Here is a 17021-nt window from a genome sequence, read left to right as displayed (position 1 = left end):
CTGGACACAGGATGGCCTGGGGGTTTAACTGGGTGTGTAGGGGGTGTGCAGTTACCCCAGCCTCACCTGCATGCAAGATAGAGAGCATTCTAGACTCTGTTTGTTAACCCATACCTCAAAGGTTTTGGACATCACCAATGAGAGCCCATTTTTAAATCTACCACATTTTTGTTTGTTTGTTTTCTAATTTAATAATTAAATTTATTGATGGCTGAATGATCTACTCAAGACCAACGAATGTGTGACTAGTTCTGGAATGTTCCCACTGCCTTCTGGGGCTGTCTACCTGTGCACTCTGAGTTAAAGCTTATAAAACAAGGCCTCATATCACTTTTATTATATTGAATTTTTTTTAAAATTTGTTTTAAAATTAAAGAAAATACTGCCGGGTGCAGGGGTACATGCTGGTAATCCCAGCTACATGGGAGGCTGAGGCAGGAGGATTGCAAGTTTGAGGCCAATTAGGGCAATTAGGGAGATGCTGTTTCAGAATAAAAGATAAAAGGATGGGGGAATGTTGCTGAGTGTAGCGTGCCCCAGGGTCCGATCCCTAGTACTGGGGGGAAAAATGAAAGCCAGTCACCAACATTTTAACAGAGAACAAAGCCACAAGTGAACCAGAGTCCAGCACCTGCAGGCTCCAGTGTGCAGCAGCACACTAAGTGCAGCTAAAGATGGTCCTGGGGGAGGCTCCTGGGGCCAGGGCCAGGAGTTTCAAGCTTTCTGAGGGTGTGGGACCCTCCCAATGAGTTCGTTTCCATGCTGCATTGTGGGTGTTTCCTGCAAAAACTGCTGATGAGTGAAGAACTAAATAATTATAATAATGATGATAAAATAGAGATGGCTTTCCCAGCTGAACAGAAACTGGAGATGACAAGGAGGTTCCCACACCTGACTTATTGTTTTTGGCACCAGGCTCCTGCAGCCCCAGGGAGGTAGATGTCTGGGTCTGCTGCTGTCCTCTTTGAGTTGTGGTCATGGTGGGGGACAATGGGGAACATCTGGGGAATTTCAGATGCATCTGCAGGTATTTTCCTCCCCCAAAATGGCAGGCTGAGAACTAGAAGAAAAGAAGGGGCTACACTCTTCTCTCTTGCTTTACCCTCTTGTGAATGCCTAGAAACTGCAAGACCAGCTGGGTGTTGTGGTATATACCTGCAATCTCAGTGACTGTGGAGGCAGAGGCAGGAGGATTGCAAGTTTGAGGCAAGCCCAGGCAATTTAGTGAGATCCTGTCTTAAAATAAAAGAAAAGGGGCTGGGGATGCAGCTCAGTGGCAAAGCGCTTGCGTGGTGTAGGGAGAAGTCCCGGGTTCAACCCCTATGACCACAAAAAATGAAAATCAGGAGAAGCCAAAACCTCAAGATGAGGAGGCTGAGGAAGGTGAATTGCAACTTTGAAGCTAGCCTCAGGAACATAGGAAGGTCCTGTTTAAAAATAAAAAACAAAAAGGACTGGGAAAATAGCTCAGTGGTAAAATGCCACTTGTTTCAAACCCCAGTACCAGAAGAAAAACCCCCATCAACAACGACAATACAACCTCAAGACCAGGTTTCTGGGGAAGAAGCCCTCAATCTGCCCAGCCACTGGCACACTGGGAAAGAAGCAGCAAGACCCATCCTGGTGGGTGGCTGCATGTGTTGCGCCTGGCTACCTGACAGATTCAAGGAGAGTACATTGCCATTGCGTCCTTACTGCCCTCTTGACAGGATACCAAGGGAAACATGGATTCCACAGATAGATGTATCATTAAATGCATCAAAAACGCACAATGCTGAGGCCCTGGGTTCAATCTCAAGCACAAGTGCACAGAAAGCATACCATCTCCTTGGTAGACCTAAAGCAGTAATCTTCTACAAAGCAAACACAAGTCTATCTCAAGGGAACATGAGATGGGGGAGTGTCTAAAGGAAAGAAGGGAATTTACAGTCATGTGGTTGGCTCTCTCTATAAATGGCATTGACTTTGGTGATGGTGAAGGTGAGAGATGGGAAAGGAAGAGAGGGAAGTTAGGCCTGATAACAGCTGTCTCGTGGCCTCATTCTAGGCCAGACAGACAGTGCTTACTGAGATGAAATTCTCAGGACAATCTCATGAGATCTGTGCTATTAATACTCCAATTTTGCAGATGAGAAACTATAAACACATACAGCCCTTTGCTAGAGGTTCTCCAGTGAGGCAATGAGGAAGATGGATTGGAAATGGGATAGGATTGGTTATAATGCCTCCTTTGGTTTTTTATGGGAGGTGTGACAACTTCTCACTGCAACCACTCAGCTTCCTCTCACCTCTGGTCCTTTGTACAAACTGTTCATTCTATCCTTTTCCTTGACTCCTTCCATCTCTTCCTTCAGCATGTTAACCAAACCACTTTTGACCCTTATTTTTCTGGCTTCGTTTGTACTATCATTTTTTCTTCTCAGGATTTGTTCAAAACTGTTTAAATCATTATTCTCATGATCTTCTATTAAACATTACCCTTACGGCTAACTTTTAACACCGCTAAGCCACAACCCCCCACACACACACCTTAGGGGCTGGGGTTGTAGCGATAGAATGCCCAACTAGCATGTATGAAGCCCTGGGTTTGATCCTCAGAACAACATAAAAATGAATAAATAAAATAGCATATCAGCTTAAGTCCTGGCTGAGGTCTGGGAAAACAGGAATTCTGAGCACAAAACCTCATGCCTAAGGCATTTTAACCATAAGTCACAATTTTCAGGTTTGGATGTTGAAAATTATGATACAAGTTTAAGATACAATTTATAAAATTTCATACCTTTACATCTTTCTACACTAGAAAAACTTGCTCACACAAAACTGAAAATAGGATCTCTATCATCAGAAGAAATTTCTTTAGGATCATTAAGTCACTTTCTTTGTTCTGAAATTTCTAAAGTAGTACTAAGTTAGATTAAATCACCTGAAAAAATTTTAAAAGAGAACTACACACTACCATGTATATCCAAAATTAAGCTTTAAAAATTTCCAAGACTGTTGCTATTCAATGTTATTTCAATAAGCCAGACCAACGTCCCAACCCAACATTTTCTTTTCCTGAATCTTACAAACTAAGGGGAACAGATACCAAATCATAATTTACTATCCTTGCCCAAATTAATGCACTGTTACACCTAGTGAAATCTTTTCAGGCTACCCAGTTCAAAATTGATGAAAAAATAAAACTGAATGATTGGGAGTTACTTGCCACTTGGAAGTAGAGTTCTTTTAATTTTTTTAACCTAAGTATTTAAGTTCTCTGGCATGAATTATCTGAAATCACAAACTAAACAATTACCTAACCCTAACTTTTAACTGCAAGATTGTGCAATGCTTCAAACTCATTTAGATACCAGATGTTACAATGAAACATCATCTTTTAGACACATATTTAGCCTAGATTATCCCCAAGAAACAATCAGACAACTAGATAAGAAAATATCTCTCCAGGTTTTGAACTTCCATTTAAGTATGACTCCTATCAGTGGCACCATAGATTTCCCCATGAGTGGACTAGATGTTTTCACATAGGGGCAACTATAGGTGTAAAATTAAGGGCCTCAGTGTGACTGACTTTACTGCATTCAGGTGGAGTAATCCTTGCAGTGCAGGGAAAGAATGACGAAATTCCCCAAAGCGAAAATGGCTCTGGCAGCTGCTGGGAAATCCTCAGTTTCCCCTTTACTTATAGGATTAGCACCTTTGGATAGACCCAATCCCAGACAATCTGGAATATCTCCTAACTTTCCAGTAGAGTCAGTTTTTATCTGCCTTAGGTCTTGAAGCGGGAAGAGGGTATGTACTTTGATCGGCTCAAATTTTTCTCTTGATTTTTTTCTCAGTGAGTCCAAGATTTTTTCTCTTCATAGCAGATATCATAGCTAAGTCTACTTTACACCGTTGGCATAATTTAGGATTTTCCCTTAGAGCAATGAAAATTTGAACATACAGCACCTGACACCATTTCCTTTTTGTAAATTTTATCAAACTGTCCCATTTTTTCAATACGCAGGCTAGTGGTGCACCTGGCGTATTGGAGAGAGAGAAGCTCCCGTCTGAGTGAGAAGAAAACAGGACTCAGGCGCCCACGCTGCGCCAGAGAAAACTGTTCTCATTAGGGACATCTCCCTAGGTTTGAGCTTCCTAAATGATCCAGCAAACCCTTCTCTCACCTTGCTTTGCCAAGTGGTTTCTGGTCCCCTTTAGCAAAGTGCTAGGGTCTCAGTTTGCCCTGTGCCAGAGACCCTGGGAGGATTCAGACTTAAGGGCATTACTGCATATCCTCCCGGCCACTAAAAACATATTTTAAAAAGAGAAACATACATGCTCTCTTTTTTTTGCCTTTTCTCTGTAGACTAGCAGATTACCTTAGGAGTTGATTCTAAAAATGCCTCTCTAGCAGCTTAAAGAGAACACAGCTCATTTTAAACATTGGGCGGTAAAACAGACTATTGAAAGTTACCTATGCACCTTAGGGAACCTGGGCAGATTTTACTAATTATCTCATGCCTTTCTCAGTCTCAACCCGAATTGCTAACATTTCTGACCTGTGAAGGAAGGGGAGCATCCAGGAGGGATTGGATGCGGGGTTTGGAGTGTTGTGTAGCCCATACGGAGGCAAATGTGATTGGGGCTTTCCCTCAGTGCCATTCATCTACCGATCACCCTAGATACCCCTGGGGGCTGTCGGGAGGAGGCTCAAGAGAAAGGAACCTTAAGAATCGTCTGAGAGTAGCCCAGACCAGAATTCCGCAGTTGTTCCAAACTCCTTCCCCCACCTCCACGCATCCGAGGCAGATCGGGATTCGGGACACCGTGTACTCATGCCAATTGCTCTCCGGGCCCGGACAGAAAAGTTGGAAGCGGCTTTGGCAGAACCCAACATGCCTGCTGTATATTGAACAGGTGTTTAAGAGCTGCTTAGGCGGAGAAACCTCTCACCCAAGTCTTGAAGAGTGGCGGCTGCACTAGTTGCGTTTAAGTAGCTGTCGGGTGCCCACCTTACCCTCCAGAGAGAAAGAGAAAGATGCACCTCAAACAGACATGGGGTGCGTGCACTTACCTCGGTGTAGAATCTCGGTATGGGACCTCCAATATGAAACCGCTGTTGACCGGTGACGAGTTCTTGCTTCCCCAATGTTGAAGAATAACACCAGAAAGCACACGCCGAGGCAAGGTCAGAGTAGAAATTAAAGTTTATTAAAGGACAGCAGAAAAGACTTCTCCCGGAAGAAGAAGGGGACCCAAGAGGTGGGAATCTATGGAAGGGCTGTTCTTTCCCCTTTTTATAGTTCTTTCAGTGATGGAATGTAGGTTGGAAGCCCGAGGGGTGGGACACAGGTGGGCTTAATTATCACCTTTTGGGATGGGCTATCTCCAAGTCTGTTGGGGCTGTTTTCCTGGGCTCCATTAACATTTCTTTGAGGTGGACTTTGGCCTAGGGCCTTTTCAGGACTTCATTAACATTCCATGAGTTGTCCTGCATTTTCCCTGAGTCATTCCCAGCATGGCATCCATTTTAGATTTCACTCGATATTAGACCCGATTTACCTAACTACACTGACTACCTAACTTTAAATCTGGCTTCACAGGTGCGCCCATGCCCAGGGCATCGCTCAGCCATGTGCGAAGCTACTGCTGCCTGCCCTAGAGCAGTGGTTGCAGCTCATCCCCAGGCCAGTGCCAAGTTGCCCGCCCACTAGCTACCTCCATGGGCCAAGGGCTGGGAGATGGTGGAGGCTGTGCGGAGGAGGAGGACGACCTCGCCGCCTCTTCCTTGCAGCAGCTGGGCTCCCTGTTATGCTCGAATTCAGGACCCCCTAAAGACCATCAGAGACCAAGTAAGCAAAAAAGAGGAGTTTTTTTGTGAGGTAGCTCGGTCCTCCCTGCACACACACAGCAACAGGTGACGCTGAGAGGACCCTAGCCCAGGGTTTGCAGCAGTTTTATACATTCTTTGCAGAAGGCAGGGACCCCCACATACATCATACCATCTCTTAGCAAATCACACACCGCGGGAAAATCAAATAACAACTCCAAAACATGATTAGCACATTCACTGGTGGGAACAAGTTGGGTAGGAGTGATTGGTCAGTACAAAAGGGGTATTCATTTGAACTGATTGGCTTAAGCCAAGAGGGGTGTTCGTGCTGAACTGCAAGGTTTCTTAACATCATAAACTACTAGGAGGGTAATGTGGCATCCCAGGTATTTCTCTGTCTCATGCTGATTGGTGACTGCTAGGGGGTTGCTATGGATCCCCACATAGCCTGACTGAGTCAGGGACACCTGGCGCAGCAGATCTCTCCTGTTATTTGTAGATAAACAACTTAGCAGGGTGGGAATGTGCCTAGGAGCACTCTGTGGGCTTTTCCAAGGACAAAGGTCATGTCCCTTCCTTGGATGGGCTTTGCTCTGAGGTAGAGGCTGGATTTTCACTCCCATCCTCCCTGGCAAGAGCAGTGTGGTAGCTGAGCCCTGGCTCCTCCTCGCTCCAGCCGGCGCCTTCCGGCCCACCAGCCTCCCTCGTGCTGCTGACTTCTTTGTAGTCACTGGCTCTCCTCCTCGATCTGGCTGCTGGGGCTGCAGTGCAGACACATAATAAAGCCAGGCTTGGCTGGAAACCCAGCAGGAGGATGTGAGGAGTTGAGTCCAGGCCAGGGGGGGAAGCGCTCTGATCCCCTGGGGCGCCCCGCACTGCTCTGGCTCGGATCAGATGGAGAGAGAGCCAACAGCACTGAGCAAAGGACAGCGCTGGAAATAAAGCTCCAGCCGCCTGCAAAACCTGGACTGCATCAGTGGCGGCAGCAGCGCCGGCGTTGGCAGGCACCACTTAGGCGCAGGCACCGCGCCAGCTCACAGGGCCAGGCTCTGGCTGCACTGGGGGCGGGAGGAGGAAACAGAAGGCCCTTGCGGGCTGTCAAGCTCACCCAGATGCATTAGCATTACAAACTGCAAAAATTGAACAATGAATAGGGGAGCAAACAGGTTAGCTACCCTAGCATTGCTTCTTGTGCCCCACACACTAGAATTATTCTCAGACCTAACTGTTCCCTCTCAATTGACTTTGATGATGGTTTGGTGTTCCAAGACCACCATTACCCCACATCCAACAAATGCTTACACCACTGGGCTAGCCTATACCCTTATTTTTAGGGTTCTTGGGCCTGGTGCGCACTTCTAGGCTGTGACTCTAACACCTTATTCCCAGAAAACTGCAGTAGCACCCCTTCCCTCCAAGGTTGGCAAGAATAAACCAGTTGCTACTTTCCACAAAGTTTTGCCAGGGGGTGCCTCAAGTCACTGTAGTTTGCTGAGAGCCACAGCGGAGTCTGTATGGCCCCTGGCATTTTGCCAACAGTATTGATTGACAGGCGAGGCATTACTATCCCCCTATGTCGCTACTTTTGAGTTCTCGCACTACTTTCGAGCTCTCCTGGGGATTTCCAGGGATTCCCCGAGAGTTCCCATTGGTTGAGGAAGTGCAGGAGGAGGGTTTTTTCGGAGGAGATATGTCCGGCTGCCGGGTTCCTGCACCAGCCTTGTGGCATTTGGGAGAATTCCCCAGGAGCTTGTGTAAGGTTTTTTCTTGCAGTTTAAAAATAAAGTTTGTTCCTGCTTCAGTGGCTCGTGATTTGTGCCCAGCCAGACTGCGGCAGTAGTTCTTGAACTAGTTGAGTCTCAGATCTCCTAGTTGGTCCTGGGGTTCTGGAAGGGCACATGCTTAAGGAAAGTCTTCCCTGGGCGGCTCCCCTAAACCTTTACTTTGAAGTGTCCCCCTCCGCCGCCAGCTGCAGGTGTCCAGGTCCCGGCTAGGGGAGAGACCCCCACATCTTCCCCTTCCAGGCAAGTGACGCCACCTTGGGCCGAGGCGCCTTAAGCCTGGAGAGCAGAGAGGGTGCACAGCGCCGCGCTGGTGGTTATCAATCTCACGGACTGATAAGTTGCCACTTGGAGAGGGGAGGGCTGTGTCCCTAGACTAGGCAGCTGCGCTAACTAGAGACTAGTTACACAGGGCAATCTTTCATTGAAAAACCCACTCCCCTCCAAGAGCAGCGCTGGGCCAGCCCAGCAGCGGTGCCCGCCCCAAGCAGGGTGCCCGCACCCCACGGTTTCCCCCCTGCTCGCCAGCCTGGCCCGAGCCTCCCTCAGCTAGCTTAGCAGTCCCGCAGGGCCCTGCTTGCCAAACCCGTGCTGGGCTGATTGCCGAGGTGGGAAGCCACCCCCGTACCTCTGCTGCTAGGGAGAGCAGGCCAGCAGATGCAGAGAAAGGCCTTAGAGAGGGGGTCCTTGGGCATGCACCCAAGGCCATCTCCAAGGTACAGTCAGGTGACTGGAGAAATGCAATGCCCAGGCAAACACGCCGACTGAAGAGACGGAGTATGAGGATACCCCCACAAGCTAAGGCCAGATCATCCACTAAGTAAGACCTAGGCCCCGAGGTCCTCCCTTTCTCCGGAATAGGGTTGCCACCCTCAGCCACTGCCCTTCCCAGTTTGTGAGTCCAAGAATGTCCAACATCCCCAAGGAGCCAACTCCTGCAGCCAGGGATGGCCAGGATTAGGCTGAAGAGTGCTGAGGGCCCAGGCGAGGGCAGAGTATGCTAGGCACCTGGGAAAGTGCCAAGAAGGAGGGGCCAAACCAGCAGCCCCCCCACACCTCCACAGGTGCCTGGGATCGAGGACCTGGAGAGAGGCTGACAGGTGGCAGATGGCACACACTGGGGTAGGGGGTGATTGGCCTCAGCACTGGGGTTCCCCTTTCGTGGGCTGCCTTTCCTGGGGAGGGGGGAGAACTATCCCCAGCTCGCCAGCCCAGGCTCTGTGTGTGGGGCATGGAAACTGCTGATAGTACCCACCCAGGAGAGAAGGGGCAAACAAAAGGAGCGAGGTGGGGATGGGTTGTGTTAGACACAAGGAGGGGGTCATCTGGTTGGAAGGGGCGCCAGTGCCTCTGCCCTTTCTCTGTCCTAGGGGAACTGCAGGAGGATTAGAGGCCAGAGGTGGAGGTAACAGAATGGACTGGGAGAGACGCAGGGGGGAATTTTGGAGGGTGGGTGGGTGGCAGGGATGGCCAAGGCCTTTTGGAACTAATCCTCAAGGATGAGGGTCCTGGAGCAGCACACAAAGTTTTTTTTTTTTTTTTTGGATGAGTTGCACGCACCGCTGTGAAACATGTTTGCAACTAGTCCTTCACCCAGTCCCCACTCCAGTCCTGGCTGCTGTGACCCTGGCAGCTACAGTCAGGGTGGAGAGGCCCTCACACCACCCCTACCCCAGAGGTGACTGCTGTGTCCCTGTCAGCTACAGTCAGGGTGCCTCAGGGTGTGGAGGGTGCTTGATCTCCTCTTGCCTCCTTTCTCCTGTTTCCTCTAAAGCTTGTTTCATTTTAAACTAGTTCCAGAAAAACGTTGTTATAAGAAAAATCTCGGAGTTGCAAAAAAACCAGTACTGTCCCCCTTGCTACCCTAGCCCTGTTGAGCTCGGATTCATACCAGAAGTGTCTCAAGGGACATTTGTTGAAGCCTGGGCTTTGCTTCTCAACAATCTGGTGACTCTGTACCAGGAAGTCATTTTTTTACACAATCTGCCTACCTCCAGCAGGGAATCCAGGGTTTAGGTCCCCTCCCTTGTTAAAAAGGTCCCTTTGGCCCAAGGTGTATGCCTGTTATTCCAGCAACTGAGGAGGCTGAGGCAAGAAGATCTCAAGTTTGAGGCCTGCCTGTGCAATCTATCAAGGCCCTCCCAATCTTAAAAATAAAAAATGAAAAAGACTATGTGTGTAGCTTGTTGGTAGAGTGCTCCTGGGTTCAATCCAAAATGGCAATAAAATAATAATTATTATTATTATCATTATTATTATAGAAACAATATTTTTTTTTTTTTTGTACTGGAGATTGAACCAAGGGGCACTCTACCACTGAGCCACATCCCCAGTCCTATTTTATATTTTCTTTAGAGACAGGGTCTCACTGAGTTGCTTAGTGCCTCACTTTTGCTGAGGCTGGCTTTGAACTTGTGAGCCTCCTGCCTCAGCCTCTTGAGCTGCTAGGATTACAGGTCTGCTAGGATTACAAGTCTGTGCCACCACACATAAAAATTATAACAATTTAAAGGCATTTTCTGACCTCAATTTCATCTGCTTTAGGTGGATCAAGATTTAGAGGAGGCAACTTCTTCTGCCCTGCTCAGAGAAGTGGTTGGGAAACCCAGAGTAAAATGTAAGAAACCAACAACATAAATGAAAGAAAGATTACAAGTTGATGAATTTAAAAACAAAGAAGACTTGCTCAAAAAAATAGACATTTTTCCTCAGTCATCATGTGGCTGGAGGAGGGGAAGCCAAAGAGCTGCAATTCTCCCAAATGATGCATCTTGAGAATGTGTCTCTGAACATGGAGCAAGTGAAGCTGCTGCTCTGAATTTCCAAGAAAAGGCAAGTGTATCATCCAGAGCGATCTGGTGAATGCAACAGTCCAGTCAGCAACAAAAACAAACCTGTAAAACTATAGAGCCTGATTCAGGGGCACACATCTGTAATCCCAGTGGCTCAGGAGGCTGAGGCAATTGGATTGTGAGTTCAAAAGCAGTCTCAGCAAAAGTGAGATGCTAAGCTACTCAGTGAGACCCTGACTCTTAATAAAATACAAAATAAAGCTGGGGATGTGACACAGTGGTTGAGTGCCCCTGAGTTCAATCCCTGGTATCCACCCCGCACCCCCCCAAAAATCCTATGTTAGAATTCCTTTTATGGTCCCTAAATTTGATCCTGAAGAGTTCCAAGAGTCTTTTAAGAGATGCTTTGCAAGCCAGGCACAGTGACACATGCCTGTAATCCCAGTTATCAGGGCAGCTGAGACAAAAGGGGTATAAATTCAAGACCAGCCTGGGTAACTTAGGGAGATACTGTCTCAAAATAAAACACAAAGTCTAAGGATGGAGCTCAGTGGTAGAGTATCTTTGGATTCAAGCCCAATACCAGTTAAAAAAATGCTTTGCAGTAAGTGACTCAGTGACCACCTTCTCTCCTACATATTTCTACTTGTATGTGCACACACACATGCGCACTTACCTTAAATGACACCTGTCACTTGCATATATGCAATCTGAAATTTGCAACTTTTGCTTGCTGGTTAATTACTTGAAAGCCTCACTCTCTGTGGATAGAACTTGCATCAGCCTTTGAGAATCAGTCATTTTGGGGAGGAAGAATTATACTTTCCTTGGTTCACTTGTTTATTCAACATTTATTTATTTATTGTGTGTCTACTGTGTGCCAAGACTGAGGGTACAACAATGCAGAAGGATTACAACTCTTCTCTGCTGGGGCTTGTTTGCTAGGGTGATGAAAAAGCCTTTTTGGGGGGGGGGGATTTTGTTGGGGAGATGGATACCAGGGGCTAAACTCAGGAGCTCTCCACCACTGAGCCACATCCCCAGTCCTGTTTTGTATTTCATTTAGAGACAGGGTACAACTGAGTCACTTAGTGCCTCACTTTTGCTGAGGCTAGCTTTGAACTTGCAATCCTTCTGCCTCAGACTCCCTAGCCGCTGGGATTACAGGCTTGTACCATTGCACCCAGCTAAGGCTAACTTAAAAAAAAAAATTATATATATATAATTGTAGTTGGACACAATACCTTCTATTTGTGTAGTTGGACACAAATAGAAGAAGCCTGGAGCACTCAGTAGGAGACAGATCTGAGACCCAAGAGAAAAAAAGGGTAAAAGTGTCTTTTTATGGGAACTCAAACTAGATTAAACCAAATAGTAATTACAGGCCGGTCAATTTTTTCTAGGACTTTTGCTTTTTTCTTAGATTCTGTATTTTTTTTTTTGAGCTCATGATTTTGATCCTACAGACAAGTTAATGTTTTTCTGATAAATTCTATTTTTGATCAACTATGGAGTTTTTAAACATTACAATGAGATATCACCTGAGAAAGCAACAAGGCCTTTACTATTGTGTTGTGTTACACTTGTGTTACGTGTTGTATGTCAGTATGTCTGTATGTGTGTATGTTCATATATCATGCAGTGATATAACAATTGGCAGATGAGGAGCGCTCATGAAAAATTTTTAAAATGGATCCAAATATCTTTGACTCACGTGATTCAAATGGCTCAATTTAAATTAGGTAAACAGATGAAAGTAAAGAGGTCTTAAATTAAGCTTATGTTTTTCTAGGTGTTCAAAAAGGCCCTAATAAAATGTTAAATCTGCTTAAATTCAAAATTTTCAAGTAAGTTGCTTATAAGTGTAAGTTTTTGAGCAAGTAATCTTAAAGAAATTAAACAGCTGGTAAAACAAGTGCTATTGTTTTAGAGAATTGTGCTATGTTATCTCTTTAAAAGCTAAACTTGGTTAATATAAAAACATCAATGTAATTGGTGCTATTAATGTGTTCACATCTTCCAGGTATACAAGTCTGTTAGGTAGAAGCTTTAGAAAGAGCATTGTATCAAGCTGTGTTCTAAAGTTATATGGTAATTTTAGGCTTAAAAGAAAGACATGTTGGAGATATAATTAAATCATTTGTGTTCTATAACTGGGCTTGTTATCAATAAGATATGTACAGTTCTATGTTACCTTTTTACACTGAGATACAACTTAAGTGTATTTTTAAGTTAATGAGGGCTTAATCTGTGTAAAGGTTTTATTGTAAAACACAAAAGTACTCTACTATTTTTCTACAAAAGGTTAAAAGTTTTCAACCTTTCTTTAATTCACGTTTTAGATGTGCTATTATGTTGTATTTGCTCAAGTTCACATCAATTTATGTAGGCTTTATAAAATAATGTCTAAAAAGCAAAAATCAGTTTCAGAACTATAGTATTTAATATCTATGAAGAGCCCCACCTTACTTGAGATAAGGCTCTGTGTCCCATCTCACTTCATGTGAAAGTGACTATGAAAGAAGTAGGCTAGATTTCAGTACATTTAAAGTTGTGTTCAAAGGTTAGTTTTTGTCATGATTACCAGGATCTCAAACAGGGGATTATAATGTATAACTCCACCAAAATTCAAGGTAGCTATTACATGAACTAAATATGTTTTTACTCTTGATAATTTTATCTTGTAGTTTTCAAAATGGCTTAAAGATTGTCTGTTAATGTTTTGCAGAGGTACTGATTTAAGAACTCACAACCTGGGTTAATGTAAGATAAGAAGTTATCACCTACAGGATAGAGAGATAGACATTAAAGCCCAGTGCTCTTAATATAAGGCTGTTAAAACTTATTTGCTGGATGTTTAAGATTAAATTTTAAAATTAAAAATTTGGCTCTTGCCCTCTGAGTCAGTCTGAGTCAGGGGATAGGGGACTTTTCCAAAGAGCTTTGCAACTCTAGGTCACATTACCTCCCAATCAGGGAGATTAATGAGACCAGTAGAGGACAGAAAGCCAATAAGTGCATTTGCTGTGAAGAGGAGGTTTGTCAGAAAAGGGAGACATCCCTGATGCTTCCGAGGGAAGCCACATTGTCAAGCAAGGCCTGGACCCATCCTAGCGCAAATGGCAGTAGCAGATCTGAGAAGTTGCTGTAAAGTTCCCGAGGACTCCCAAGGAAACTCAGCTGACTGTTAACAATAGATAGAAACAAAAGTCAGTTTGACTTGCTTCATCTTAAACACTTAGCAAAGACAGTCAAAGCCAAAACACAGCTATTCCTGGGCATTTTAAATAAAATAATAGTTAAATGTAACTTCCATAAATAAGTAAACTGGAGGCTTCAAAAGAGATTCTCAGACAGGAATGCCTGATAACTATCAAAAGGAACTGCCAGAGTAGTTTTTATTTCAAGGCCTTTATTTCTAACCTACACAGGTAGGCATGGTGTTTGCTAGTATGGTTATCCAGCCCTAAGTAACAGAATTAAAGATGTCTCTATTAGACACAGAGGTCATACTAGTAAAAGGTAAGTTATTAAACTTTATCTTAAGGAAAAGGACATCTGTAACCCTAAAAGTTAAATGTTGTGTTTACATCCCTGACAATTCTGGCAATGTGACAAATATCCTTAAAGATTTACATGCTCAGATAGAAGCCATGTCCTCAGCAACTTTGTCATGGAAACAATATCTTGGCTCCTGGTTCTTGGTACTTCCTGGTGGAAAACATTGTTTGTCTTTGCCATCATACTCATTGGCATATTCCTGTGCTATGGGATTTATTGCTGCATCAATCTGGTTCCAGTACTAATGAATTCTTGTTTCTCTTATAGACCACCCATCACTCAAATGGCCTTCCAGTCTATTACTTCTCAATCAGACTTCTATCATGGACCCACTCGATAGACCTGATTCTTAAAGGGGGACTCCAAACTGCTTGCCCCACACCGTCCCTTTTCAGCCTGAAGAAGCCAGAAAGATTTTCTTCACCCCCCTTCCTTACAGCAGTAAGGAGTTCCCAAATTAGAGGGGGGAATGAAGCCAGATTTAAAGTTAGGTAGTCAGTGTAGTTAGGTAAATCGGGTCTAATATCGAGTGAAATCTAAAATGGATGCCATGCTGGGAATGACTCAGGGAAAGCAGGACAACTCATGGAATGTTAATGAAGTCCTGAAAAGGCCCTAGGCCAAAGTCCACCTCAAAGAAATGTTAATGGAGCCCAGGAAAACAGCCCCAACAGACTTGGAGATAGCCCATGCCAAAAGGTGATAATTAAGTCCACCTGTGTCCCACCCCTCGGGCCTCCAACCTACATTCCATCACTGAAAGAACTATAAAAAGGGGAAAGAACAGCCCTTCCATGGATTCCCACCTCTTGGGTCCCCTTCTTCCTCTGGGAGAAGTCTTTTCTGCTGTCCTTTAATAAACTTTAATTTCTACTCTGACCTTGCCTCGGTGTGTGCTTTCTGGTGTTATTCTTCAACATTGGGGAAGCAAGAACTCATCACCGGTCAACAGTGGTTTCACCTGCACTCCATCGCCTGAGCGCCCCCCCCAGCACCCGTTCCTCCTCTGGGGGGCTGCGACGGACCTAGCTGAGAGCCAGAGAAGGGGGTTGACCCAAGGCTCCCAAGCGCGGCTTCCGAACCAGTATGGCCTTTTTGAGCCCCCATCCCTAAGTAGGCTGAGTTGAGGTACCCCCTGCCATCCAACATAATCTCCAAACCAGGCGTTTGGGCATTTTTTGAGCCATTAATATTTATTTATTTATTTATTTATTTATTTGTATGTGTGGCAGGGGATATTTGAAGCCTTTTTTTTTCGGGGGTGGGTGGGTACTGAGCTTCCGGGCTCCCAACTGCCTCCCAGTCTCCTCCCCTCAGCAAGGGCCTGGGGTCAGCGGGGGTGGGGAGGAGGAGGAGGGGGGCGGCTTTTTTTTTTTTTTTTGCATAACTTGGCTCAGCAGAGTGGTCTTTGGACTCCCTGAGCCACTGCTGGGACTGGGAGCCCCCAGCTGTCACATTGAAACAGGCCGGGCCCCGGCATGCCCCCTGGGCCTCCCTCCGTCCCAAGCAGCCTCAACTGGCGGGGCCACCCCGCCTCACCCCCGCCCCAGGCCGCCTCGACCTGCAGTCTGCTTCCCGCAGCCGCTGACCTGGCTGCAAAAAAAAAAAAAAAAAAGTTTCTGAGAGGCAGGCTGAGAAGGGCTATCCGGAGCAGCATGGGGGAGGCAGGGGTGGGGAGCCAGCTGGGGAGAGCGACTGAGCGCCTGGAGCCCCAGTCATGTCCAGGCGGAAGCAGGTGAAGCCGGGCTCCATGAAAGGTGAACTAGCAAGGCGCGATGGAGTTAGGAGGGAGAGAGAGAGGGAGGAGGGACCAGGGACCAGTGAACGGGCGGGAGGCCTTGGACCCCACTAGCAAGCAGAGAGGTGGAGGAGGAGGCGGCTGAGGAGGTAGAGGAGGGGGAGGAGAAAGCCAGTAGCAGGAGGGGCACGCAGTCACACCCTACCCGCCTGGACCCTTTCTAGGCCTGGAGCCACCCTCGCCCGGACGGGGCCTGGGGTCGCTCCCTCCTTGCAGAACCCGGGCCTGCATGGTCAAACAAGAGGTGAGGCCCAACTTGGCAGAGATTTGAATCTTGGTGCTGGTGAGAGGAAGGAAGAGGCCTCGAGGTCGGGCGCCTTGGAGGCTGGCAGCTTCCAGGCCGCCCTTGCTGGCCCCGGGCCTCGCTGGCTTTCTCCAGGCCCCTCCTTGTCGCCTGGGGATATGGAGAGCAGTGGGTGCTGCCTGCCCCTGCTTCAGGTGCGACATCCAGCCCAGCCACCCAGCACCCCCTCCCTGCCCCCTGCCCAGGCCGCGCTCCTGGCTGGGGCCCCTGCACTTTCTGCCTGCTCTGTGGAGGCCAACCTGGCAGAGACCCTCCGCCAGAAGTTCATTGTCTGCACCAGCAGGCAGGTCCCAGGACGCCAAGCAGCGCTGCGGCAGTCATCTCAGTGTGCCGGGTACTCACCTCTGCACCCTAGTCAGCTTGCTGCATCGAATCCCCAGGGTGCGCATGTTTGTGATGAAATATGGATGTATGGGTATACACACACACACACACACACACTCACACACACACACACACACACACACACAAGCACTTCTTCTCCTTGCTTTGCTTTCAGTTTACACCACATCCCCCGCTCCAGGGGCCCCTGGAAGGTAGAGGCCCTGGGGAGAGGCAGTGCAAGGTCTGAGCCCCTCCCCTGCCTCCTCTCCCAACTCCCTTGATGACCTCTGGCAGCAGCCCAGTTCTGCTCTGAAAAGTTCATTTCCTGAAGGCCTGCGTGGGAAGGTGCTGATGCCCCACTCTTTTCCTGCCAGCCTTGCTCTTGGCTGGAGAAGTTGAGACTGAATCTGGCAAAGCCAGTGGCAGCCGGCCTGAAAAGATGCTCCCTGTCATCCTAGAAGAAAACCAACTCAGTTCAACTTTCAGCAGCAGGACTGCACCTCTATTACGCTTTGGGAGAAGTTGGTCTTACTTTTGCTCCATGTTCTGTATCCCAATTCGGAATAGCCTGTTCTGTCTCACAGAGGTGGGGGTACCAAGGGTGTTCTGATCAAGAGAAGGAAACCAGAAGAGAGAC

The sequence above is a fragment of the Callospermophilus lateralis genome, unplaced genomic scaffold, assembly GCF_048772815.1.
Source record: "Callospermophilus lateralis isolate mCalLat2 unplaced genomic scaffold, mCalLat2.hap1 Scaffold_45, whole genome shotgun sequence".
Taxonomy (NCBI): domain Eukaryota; kingdom Metazoa; phylum Chordata; class Mammalia; order Rodentia; family Sciuridae; genus Callospermophilus; species Callospermophilus lateralis.
Note: the sequence above shows the minus strand (reverse complement) of the source record.